This window comes from Bombus huntii, chromosome 4, assembly GCF_024542735.1.
Source record: "Bombus huntii isolate Logan2020A chromosome 4, iyBomHunt1.1, whole genome shotgun sequence".
Classification (NCBI taxonomy): Eukaryota; Metazoa; Arthropoda; class Insecta; order Hymenoptera; family Apidae; genus Bombus; species Bombus huntii.
Window position 1 is genome coordinate 19563273 of NC_066241.1, and position 11691 is coordinate 19574963.

The 11691-nt window shown below is 40.7% G+C and overlaps 1 long non-coding RNA gene across 1 annotated transcript; it reads right to left on the reverse strand.

The window, feature by feature from the left end:
- Positions 1 to 6686: 6686 nt before the first annotated feature.
- Positions 6687 to 11445, reverse strand: LOC126865304 (uncharacterized). The gene is made up of 3 exons (XR_007689486.1): positions 11242 to 11445; positions 7525 to 7676; positions 6687 to 6935 (listed from the first exon to the last, which is right to left on the reverse strand). It is a non-coding gene; the product is annotated as an uncharacterized LOC126865304 (long non-coding RNA).
- Positions 11446 to 11691: the final 246 nt, after the last annotated feature.

The window sequence follows — 11691 nt, forward strand, 5'->3', positions numbered from 1 at the left end:
GAGTGCTTAAACGTCGAAATATCTCCAACGGGAAGGAAATGACAGTTAATTCTCATCAAAATCGCGATTTGCGAGATATTTTGATTGTTTCGACGCTTAAACGGTCGTGCATTGCATTAGCACTGTGAAATGGAGTTCAACGAGTGCTTAAACGTCGAAATATCTCCAACGGGAAGGAAATGACGGCTATTTTTCGTCAAAATCGACGAAATCTGCGCGATTTGCGAGCTATTTTGATTGTTTCTACGCTTAAATGGTTGTGCATTGCATTAGCACTGTGAAATGGAGTTCAACGAGTGCTTAAACGTCGAAATATCTCCAACGGGCAGGAAATGATGGCTATTTTTCGTCAAAATCGACGAAATCTTCTCGATTTGCGAGATATTTTGATTGTTTCGATGCTTAAACGGTAGTGCACTGTATTTGCACTGCAAATTGGATTTCAACGAGCGCTTAAACGTCGAAATATCTCCAACGGGAAGGAAATGACTGTTAATTTTCATCAAAATCGCGATTTGCGAGATATTTTGATTGTTTCGACGCTTAAGCGGTTTTGCATTGCATTAGCACTGTGAAATGGAGTTCAACGAGTGCTTAAAACGTCGAAATATCTCTAACGGGAAGGAAATGACGGCTATTTTTCGTCAAAATCGCGATTTGCGAGATATTTTGATTGTTTCGACGCTTAAACGGTTGTGCATTGCATTAGCACTGTGAAATGGAGTTCAACGAGTGCTTAAACGTCGAAATATCTCCAACGGGCAGGAAATGACGGCTATTTTTCGTCAAAATCGCGATTTGCGAGATATTTTGATTGTTTCGACGCTTAAACGGTTGTGCATTGCATTAGCACTGTGAAATGGAGTTCAACGAGTGCTTAAACGTCGAAATATCTCCAACGGGAAGGAAATGACGGCTATTTTTCGTCAACGTCGACGATATCTTCGCGATTTGCGAGATATTGTGATTGTTTCGACGCTTAAATGGTTGTGCATTTCATTAGCACTGTGAAATGGAGTTCAACGAGTGCTTAAACGTCGAAATATCTCCAGCGGGAAGGAAATGGCGGCTATTTTTCTTCAAATTCGACGAAATCTTCGTGATTTGCGAGATATTTTGATTGTTTCGATGCTTAAATGGTAGTGCATTGCATTAGCACTGTGAAATGGAGTTCAACGAGTGCTTAAACGTCGAAATATCTCCAACGGGCAGGAAATGACGGCTATTTTTCGTCAAAATCGCGATTTGCGAGATATTTTGATTGTTTCGACGCTTAAACGGTTGTGCATTGCATTAGCACTGTGAAATGGAGTTCAACGAGATCTTAAACGTCGAAATATCTCCAACGGGAAGGAAATGACGGCTATTTTTCGTCAACGTCGACGATATCTTCGCGATTTGCGAGATATTTTGATTGTTTCGACGCTTAAATGGTTGTGCATTGCATTAGCACTGTGAAATGGAGTTCAACCAGTGCTTAAATGTCGAAATATCTCCAACGGGAAGGAAATGACGGCTATTTTTCGTCAAAATCGACGATATCTTCGCGATTTGCGAGATATTTTGATTGTTTCTACGCTTAAATGGTTGTGCATTGCATTAGCACTGTGAAATGGAGTTCAACCAGTGCTTAAACGTCGAAATATCTCCAACGGGAAGGAAATGACGGCTATTTTTCGTCAAAATCGACGAAATCTTCGCGATTTGCGAGATATTTTGATTGTTTCGACGCTTAAATGGTTGTGCATTGCATTAGCACTGTGAAATGGAGTTCAACGAGTGCTTAAACGTCGAAATATCTCCAACGGGCAGGAAATGACGGCTATTTTTCGTCAAAATCGCGATTTGCGAGATATTTTGATTGTTTCGACGCTTAAACGGTTGTGCATTGCATTAGCACGGCGAAATGGAGTTCAACGAGTACTTAAACGTCGAAATATCTCCAACGGGAAGGAAATGAAGGCTATTTTTCGACAAAATCGACGAAATCTTCGCGATTTGCGAGCTATTTTGATTGTTTCGACGCTTAAACGGTAGTGCACTGCATTTGCACTGCAAATTGGAGTTCAACGAGCGCTTAAACGTCGAAATATCTCCAACGGGAAGGAAATGACAGTTAATTTTCATCAAAATCGCGATTTGCGAGATATTTTGATTGTTTCGACGCTTAAACGGTTTTGCATTGCATTAGCACTGTGAAATGGAGTTCAACGAGTGCTTAAACGACGAAATATCTCCAACGGGAAGGAAATGACGGCTATTTTTCGTCAAAATCGCGATTTGCGAGATATTTTGATTGTTTCGACGCTTAATCGGTTGTGCATTGCATTAGCACTGTGAAATGGAGTTCCACGAGTGCATAAACGTCGAAATATCTCCAACGGGAAGGAAATGACGGCTATTTTTCGTCAAAATCGACGAAATCTTCTCTATTTGCGAGATATTTTGATTGTTTCGACGCTTAAATGGCTGTGCATTGCATTAGCACTGCGAAATGGAGTTCAACGAGTGCTTAAACGTTGAAATATCTCCAACGGGAAGGAAATGACGGCTATTTATCGTCAAAATCGACGAAATCTTCGCGATTTGCGAGCTATTTTGATTGTCTCGACGCTTTAAACGGTAGTGCAATGCATTTGCACTGTAAAATGGAGTTCAACGAGCGCTTAAACGTCGAAATATCTCCAACGGGAAGGAAATGACGGCTATTTTTCGTCCAAATCGCGATTTGCGAGATATTTTGATTGTTTCGACGCTTAAACGGTTGTGCATTGCATTAGCACTGTGAAATGGAGTTCAACGAGTGCTTAAACGTCGAAATATCTCCAACGGGAAGGAAATGACGGCTATTTTTCGTCAAAATAGACGAAATCTTCGCGATTTGCGAGCTATTTTGATTGTTTCGATGCTTAAATGGTTGTGCATTGCATTAGCACTGTGAAATGGAGTTCAACGAGTGCTTAAACGTCGAAATATCTCCAACGGGCAGGAAATGACGGCTATTTTTCGTCAAAATCGCGATTTGCGAGATATTTTGATTGTTTCGACGCTTAAGCGATTGTGCGTAGCATTAGCACTGTGAAATGGAGTTCAACGAGTGCTTAAACGTCGAAATATCTCCAACGGGCAGGAAATGACGGCTATTTTTCGTCAAAATCGCGATTTGCGAGATATTTTGATTGTTTCGACGCTTAAGCGATTGTGCGTAGCATTAGCACTGTGAAATGGAGTTCAACGAGTGCTTAAACGTTGAAATATCTCCAACGGGAAGGAAATGACGGCTATTTATCGTCAAAATCGACGAAATCTTCGCGATTTGCGAGCTATTATGATTGTTTCGACGCTTAAAACGGTAGTGCAATGCATTTGCACTGTAAAATGGAGTTCAACGAGCGCTTAAACGTCGAAATATCTCCAACGGGAAGGAAATGACTGTTAATTTTCATCAAAATCGCGATTTTCGAGATATTTTGATTGTTTCGACGCTTAAACGGTTGTGCATTGCATTAGAACTGTGAAATGGAGTTCAACGAGTGCTTAAACGTCGAAATATCTCCAACGGGCAGGAAATGACGGCTATTTTTCGTCAAAATCGCGATTTGCGAGATATTTTGATTGTTTCGACGCTTAAGCGATTGTGCATAGCATTAGCACTGTGAAATGGAGTTCAACGAGTGCTTAAACGTCGAAATATCTCCAACGGGCAGGAAATGACGGCTATTTTTCGTCAAAATCGCGATTTGCGAGATATTTTGATTGTTTCGACGTTTAAACGGTTGTGCATTGCATTAGCACTGCGAAATGGAGTTCAACGAGTACTTAAACGTCGAAATATCTCCAACGGGAAGGAAATGACGGCTATTTTTCTTCAAAATCGACGAAATCTTCGCGATTTGCGAGATATTTTGATTGTTTCGACGCTTAAATGGTTGTGCATTGCATTAGCACTGTGAAATGGAGTTCAACGAGTGCTTAAACGTCGAAATATCTCCAACGGGCCGGAAATGACGGCTATTTTTCGTCAAAATCGCGATTTGCGAGATATTTTGATTGTTTCGACGCTTAAGCGATTGTGCATAGCATTAGCACTGTAAAATGGAGTTCAACGAGTGCTTAAACGTCGAAATATCTCCAACGGGCAGGAAATGACCGCTATTTTTCGTCAAAATCGCGATTTGCGAGATATTTTGATTGTTTCGACGTTTAAACGGTTGTGCATTGCATTAGCACTGCGAAATGGAGTTCAACGAGTACTTAAACGTCGAAATATCTCCAACGGGAAGGAAATGACGGCTATTTTTCTTCAAAATCGACGAAATCTTCGCGATTTGCGAGCTATTTTGATTGTTTCGGCGCTTAAACGGTAGTGCACTGCATTTGCGCTGCAAATTGGAGTTCAACGAGCGCTTAAACGTCGAAATATCTCCAACGGGAAGGAAATGACAGTTAATTTTCATCAAAATCGCGATTTGCGAGATATTTTGATTGTTTCGACGCTTAAACGGTTGTGCATTGCATTAGCACTGTGAAATGGAGTTCAACGAGTGCTTAAACGTCGAAATATCTCCAACGGGAAGGAAATGACGGCTATTTTTCGTCAAAATCGCGATTTGCGAGATATTTTGATTGTTTCGACGCTTAAACGGTTGTGCATTGCATTAGCACTGTGAAATGGAGTTCAACGAGTGCTTAAACGTCGAAATATCTCCAACGGGAAGGAAATGACGGCTATTTTTCGTCAAAATCGACGAAATCTGCGCGATTTGCGAGCTATTTTGATTGTTTCTACGCTTAAATGGTTGTGCATTGCATTAGCACTGTGAAATGGAGTTCAACGAGTGCTTAAACGTCGAAATATCTCCAACGGGCAGGAAATGATGGCTATTTTTCGTCAAAATCGACGAAATCTTCTCCATTTGCGAGATATTTTGATTGTTTCGATGCTTAAACGGTAGTGCACTGTATTTGCACTGCAAATTGGATTTCAACGAGCGCTTAAACGTCGAAATATCTCCAACGGGAAGGAAATGACTGTTAATTTTCATCAAAATCGCGATTTGCGAGATATTTTGATTGTTTCGACGCTTAAACGGTTGTGCATTGCATTAGCACTGTGAAATGGAGTTCAACGAGTGCTTAAACGACGAAATATCTCCAACGGGATGGAAATGACGGCTATTTTTCGTCCAAATCGACGAAATCTTCGCGATTTGCGAGATATTTTGATTGTTTCGACGCTTAAATGGTTGTGCATTGCATTAGCACTGCGAAATGGAGTTCAACGAGTACTTAAACGTCGAAATATCTCCAACGGGAAGGAAATGACGGCTATTTTTCGTCAAAATCAACGAAATCTTCTCGATTTGCGAGATATTTTGATTGTATCGACGCTTAAATGGCTGTGCATTGCATTAGCACTGCGAAATGGAGTTCAACGAGTGCTTAAACGTTGAAATATCTCCAACGGGAAGGAAATGACGGCTATTTATCGTCAAAATCGACGAAATCTTCGCGATTTGCGAGCTATTATGATTGTTTCGACGCTTAAACGGTAGTGCAATGCATTTGCACTGTAAAATGGAGTTCAACGAGCGCTTAAACGTCGAAATATCTCCAACGGGAAGGAAATGACTGTTAATTTTCATCAAAATCGCGATTTGCGAGATATTTTGATTGTTTCGACGCTTAAACGGTTGTGCATTGCATTAGCACTGTGAAATGGAGTTCAACGAGTGCTTAAACGACGAAATATCTCCAACGGGATGGAAATGACGGCTATTTTTCGTCAAAATCGACGAAATCTTCGCGATTTGCGAGATATTTTGATTGTTTCGACGCTTAAATGGTTGTGCATTGCATTAGCACTGCGAAATGGAGTTCAACGAGTACTTAAACGTCGAAATATCTCCAACGGGAAGGAAATGACGGCTATTTTTCGTCAAAATCGACGAAATCTTCGCGATTTGCGAGCTATTTTGATTGTTTCGATGCTTAAACGGTAGTGCACTGCATTTGCACTGCAAATTGGAGTTCAACGAGCGCTTAAACGTCGAAATATCTCCAACGGGAAGGAAGTGACAGTTAATTCTCATCAAAATCGCGATTTGCGAGATATTTTGATTGTTTCGACGCTTAAACGGTTGTGCATTGCATTAGCACTGTGAAATGGAGTTCAACGAGTGCTTAAACGTCGAAATATCTCCAACGGGAAGGAAATGACGGCTATTTTTCGTCAAAATCGACGAAATCTGCGCGATTTGCGAGCTATTTTGATTGTTTCTACGCTTAAATGGTTGTGCATTGCATTAGCACTGTGAAATGGAGTTCAACGAGTGCTTAAACGTCGAAATATCTCCAACGGGCAGGAAATGATGGCTATTTTTCGTCAAAATCGACGAAATCTTCTCGATTTGCGAGATATTTTGATTGTTTCGATGCTTAAACGGTAGTGCACTGCATTTGCACTGCAAATTGGAGTTCAACGAGCGCTTAAACGTCGAAATATCTCCAACGGGAAGGAAATGACTGTTAATTTTCATCAAAATCGCGATTTGCGAGATATTTTGATTGTTTCGACGCTTAAACGGTTGTGCATTGCATTAGCACTGTGAAATGGAGTTCAACGAGTGCTTAAACGACGAAATATCTCCAGCGGTATGGAAATGACGGCTATTTTTCGTCAAAATCGACGAAATCTTCGCGATTTGCGAGATATTTTGATTGTTTCGACGCTTAAATGGTTGTGCATTGCATTAGCACTGCGAAATGGAGTTCAACGAGTACTTAAACGTCGAAATATCTCCAACGGGAAGGAAATGACGGCTATTTTTCGTCAAAATCGACGAAATCTTCGCGATTTGCGAGCTATTTTGATTGTTTCGACGCTTAAACGGTAGTGCACTGCATTTGCACTGCAAATTGGAGTTCAACGAGCGCTTAAACGTCGAAATATCTCCAACGGGAAGGAAATGACAGTTAATTCTCATCAAAATCGCGATTTGCGAGATATTTTGTTTGTTTCGACGCTTAAACGGTTGTGCATTGCATTAGCACTGTGAAATGGAGTTCAACGAGTGCTTAAACGTCGAAATATCTCCAACGGGAAGGAAATGATGGCTATTTTTCGTCAAAATCGACGAAATCTTCTCGATTTGCGAGATATTTTGATTGTTTCGATGCTTAAACGGTAGTGCACTGCATTTGCACTGCAAATTGGAGTTCAACGAGCGCTTAAACGTCGAAATATCTCCAACGGGAAGGAAATGACTGTTAATTTTCATCAAAATCGCGATTTGCGAGATATTTTGATTGTTTCGACACTTAAACGGTTGTGCATTGCATTAGCACTGTGAAATGGAGTTCAACGAGTGCTTAAACGACGAAATATCTCCAACGGTATGGAAATGACGGCTATTTTTCGTCAAAATCGACGAAATCTTCGCGATTTGCGAGATATTTTGATTGTTTCGACGCTTAAATGGTTGTGCATTGCATTAGCACTGCGAAATGGAGTTCAACGAGTACTTAAACGTCGAATTATCTCCAACGGGAAGGAAATGACGGCTATTTTTCGTCAAAATCGACGAAATCTTCGCGATTTGCGAGCTATTTTGATTGTTTCGACGCTTAAACGGTAGTGCACTGCATTTGCACTGCAAATTGGAGTTCAACGAGCGCTTAAACGTCGAAATATCTCCAACGGGAAGGAAATGACAGTTAATTCTCATCAAAATCGCGATTTGCGAGATATTTTGATTGTTTCGACGCTTAAACGGTTGTGCATTGCATTAGCACTGTGAAATGGAGTTCAACGAGTGCTTAAACGTCGAAATATCTCCAACGGGAAGGAAATGACGGCTATTTTTCGTCAAAATCGACGAAATCTTCGCGATTTGCGAGCTATTATGATTGTTTCGACGCTTAAACGGTAGTGCAATGCATTTGCACTGTAAAATGGAGTTCAACGAGCGCTTAAACGTCGAAATATCTCCAACGGGAAGGAAATGACTGTTAATTTTCATCAAAATCGCGATTTGCGAGATATTTTGATTGTTTCGAAGCTTAAACGTTGTGCATTGCATTAGCACTGCGAAATGGAGTTCAACGAGTGCTTAAACGACAGAAATATCTCCAACGGGAAGGAAATGACGGCTATTTTTCGTCAAAATCGACGAAATCTTCGCGATTTGCGAGCTATTTTGATTGTTTCTACGCTTAAATGGTTGTGCATTGCATTAGCACTGTGAAATGGAGTTCAACGAGTGCTTAAACGTCGAAATATCTCCAACGGGAAGGAAATGACAGTTAATTCTCATCAAAATCGCGATTTGCGAGATATTTTGATTGTTTCGACGCTTAAACGGTCGTGCATTGCATTAGCACTGTGAAATGGAGTTCAACGAGTGCTTAAACGTCGAAATATCTCCAACGGGAAGGAAATGACGGCTATTTTTCGTCAAAATCGACGAAATCTGCGCGATTTGCGAGCTATTTTGATTGTTTCTACGCTTAAATGGTTGTGCATTGCATTAGCACTGTGAAATGGAGTTCAACGAGTGCTTAAACGTCGAAATATCTCCAACGGGCAGGAAATGATGGCTATTTTTCGTCAAAATCGACGAAATCTTCTCCATTTGCGAGATATTTTGATTGTTTCGATGCTTAAACGGTAGTGCACTGTATTTGCACTGCAAATTGGATTTCAACGAGCGCTTAAACGTCGAAATATCTCCAACGGGAAGGAAATGACTGTTAATTTTCATCAAAATCGCGATTTGCGAGATATTTTGATTGTTTCGACGCTTAAACGGTTGTGCATTGCATTAGCACTGTGAAATGGAGTTCAACGAGTGCTTAAACGACGAAATATCTCCAACGGGATGGAAATGACGGCTATTTTTCGTCCAAATCGACGAAATCTTCGCGATTTGCGAGATATTTTGATTGTTTCGACGCTTAAATGGTTGTGCATTGCATTAGCACTGCGAAATGGAGTTCAACGAGTACTTAAACGTCGAAATATCTCCAACGGGAAGGAAATGACGGCTATTTTTCGTCAAAATCAACGAAATCTTCTCGATTTGCGAGATATTTTGATTGTATCGATGCTTAAATGGCTGTGCATTGCATTAGCACTGCGAAATGGAGTTCAACGAGTGCTTAAACGTTGAAATATCTCCAACGGGAAGGAAATGACGGCTATTTATCGTCAAAATCGACGAAATCTTCGCGATTTGCGAGCTATTATGATTGTTTCGACGCTTAAACGGTAGTGCAATGCATTTGCACTGTAAAATGGAGTTCAACGAGCGCTTAAACGTCGAAATATCTCCAACGGGAAGGAAATGACTGTTAATTTTCATCAAAATCGCGATTTGATAGATATTTTGATTGTTTCGACGCTTAAACGGTTGTGCATTACATTAGCACTGTGAAATGGAGTTCAACGAGTGCTTAAACGACGAAATATCTCCAACGGGATGGAAATGACGGCTATTTTTCGTCAAAATCGACGAAATCTTCGCGATTTGCGAGATATTTTGATTGTTTCGACGCTTAAATGGTTGTGCATTGCATTAGCACTGCGAAATGGAGTTCAACGAGTACTTAAACGTCGAAATATCTCCAACGGGAAGGAAATGACGGCTATTTTTCGTCAAAATCGACGAAATCTTCGCGATTTGCGAGCTATTTTGATTGTTTCGATGCTTAAACGGTAGTGCACTGCATTTGCACTGCAAATTGGAGTTCAACGAGCGCTTAAACGTCGAAATATCTCCAACGGGAAGGAAGTGACAGTTAATTCTCATCAAAATCGCGATTTGCGAGATATTTTGATTGTTTCGACGCTTAAACGGTTGTGCATTGCATTAGCACTGTGAAATGGAGTTCAACGAGTGCTTAAACGTCGAAATATCTCCAACGGGAAGGAAATGACGGCTATTTTTCGTCAAAATCGACGAAATCTGCGCGATTTGCGAGCTATTTTGATTGTTTCTACGCTTAAATGGTTGTGCATTGCATTAGCACTGTGAAATGGAGTTCAACGAGTGCTTAAACGTCGAAATATCTCCAACGGGCAGGAAATGATGGCTATTTTTCGTCAAAATCGACGAAATCTTCTCGATTTGCGAGATATTTTGATTGTTTCGATGCTTAAACGGTAGTGCACTGCATTTGCACTGCAAATTGGAGTTCAACGAGCGCTTAAACGTCGAAATATCTCCAACGGGAAGGAAATGACTGTTAATTTTCATCAAAATCGCGATTTGCGAGATATTTTGATTGTTTCGACGCTTAAACGGTTGTGCATTGCATTAGCACTGTGAAATGGAGTTCAACGAGTGCTTAAACGACGAAATATCTCCAGCGGTATGGAAATGACGGCTATTTTTCGTCAAAATCGACGAAATCTTCGCGATTTGCGAGATATTTTGATTGTTTCGACGCTTAAATGGTTGTGCATTGCATTAGCACTGCGAAATGGAGTTCAACGAGTACTTAAACGTCGAAATATCTCCAACGGGAAGGAAATGACGGCTATTTTTCGTCAAAATCGACGAAATCTTCGCGATTTGCGAGCTATTTTGATTGTTTCGACGCTTAAACGGTAGTGCACTGCATTTGCACTGCAAATTGGAGTTCAACGAGCGCTTAAACGTCGAAATATCTCCAACGGGAAGGAAATGACAGTTAATTCTCATCAAAATCGCGATTTGCGAGATATTTTGTTTGTTTCGACGCTTAAACGGTTGTGCATTGCATTAGCACTGTGAAATGGAGTTCAACGAGTGCTTAAACGTCGAAATATCTCCATCGGGAAGGAAATGATGGCTATTTTTCGTCAAAATCGACGAAATCTTCTCGATTTGCGAGATATTTTGATTGTTTCGATGCTTAAACGGTAGTGCACTGCATTTGCACTGCAAATTGGAGTTCAACGAGCGCTTAAACGTCGAAATATCTCCAACGGGAAGGAAATGACTGTTAATTTTCATCAAAATCGCGATTTGCGAGATATTTTGATTGTTTCGACACTTAAACGGCTGTGCATTGCATTAGCACTGTGAAATGGAGTTCAACGAGTGCTTAAACGACGAAATATCTCCAACGGTATGGAAATGACGGCTATTTTTCGTCAAAATCGACGAAATCTTCGCGATTTGCGAGATATTTTGATTGTTTCGACGCTTAAATGGTTGTGCATTGCATTAGCACTGCGAAATGGAGTTCAGCGAGTACTTAAACGTCGAATTATCTCCAACGGGAAGGAAATGACGGCTATTTTTCGTCAAAATCGACGAAATCTTCGCGATTTGCGAGCTATTATGATTGTTTCGACGCTTAAACGGTAGTGCAATGCATTTGCACTGTAAAATGGAGTTCAACGAGCGCTTAAACGTCGAAATATCTCCAACGGGAAGGAAATGACTGTTAATTTTCATCAAAATCGCGATTTGCGAGATATTTTGATTGTTTCGAAGCTTAAACGTTGTGCATTGCATTAGCACTGCGAAATGGAGTTCAACGAGTGCTTAAACGACAGAAATATCTCCAACGGGAAGGAAATGACGGCTATTTTTCGTCAAAATCGACGAAATCTTCGCGATTTGCGAGCTATTTTGATTGTTTCTACGCTTAAATGGTTGTGCATTGCATTAGCACTGTGAAATGGAGTTCAACGAGTGCTTA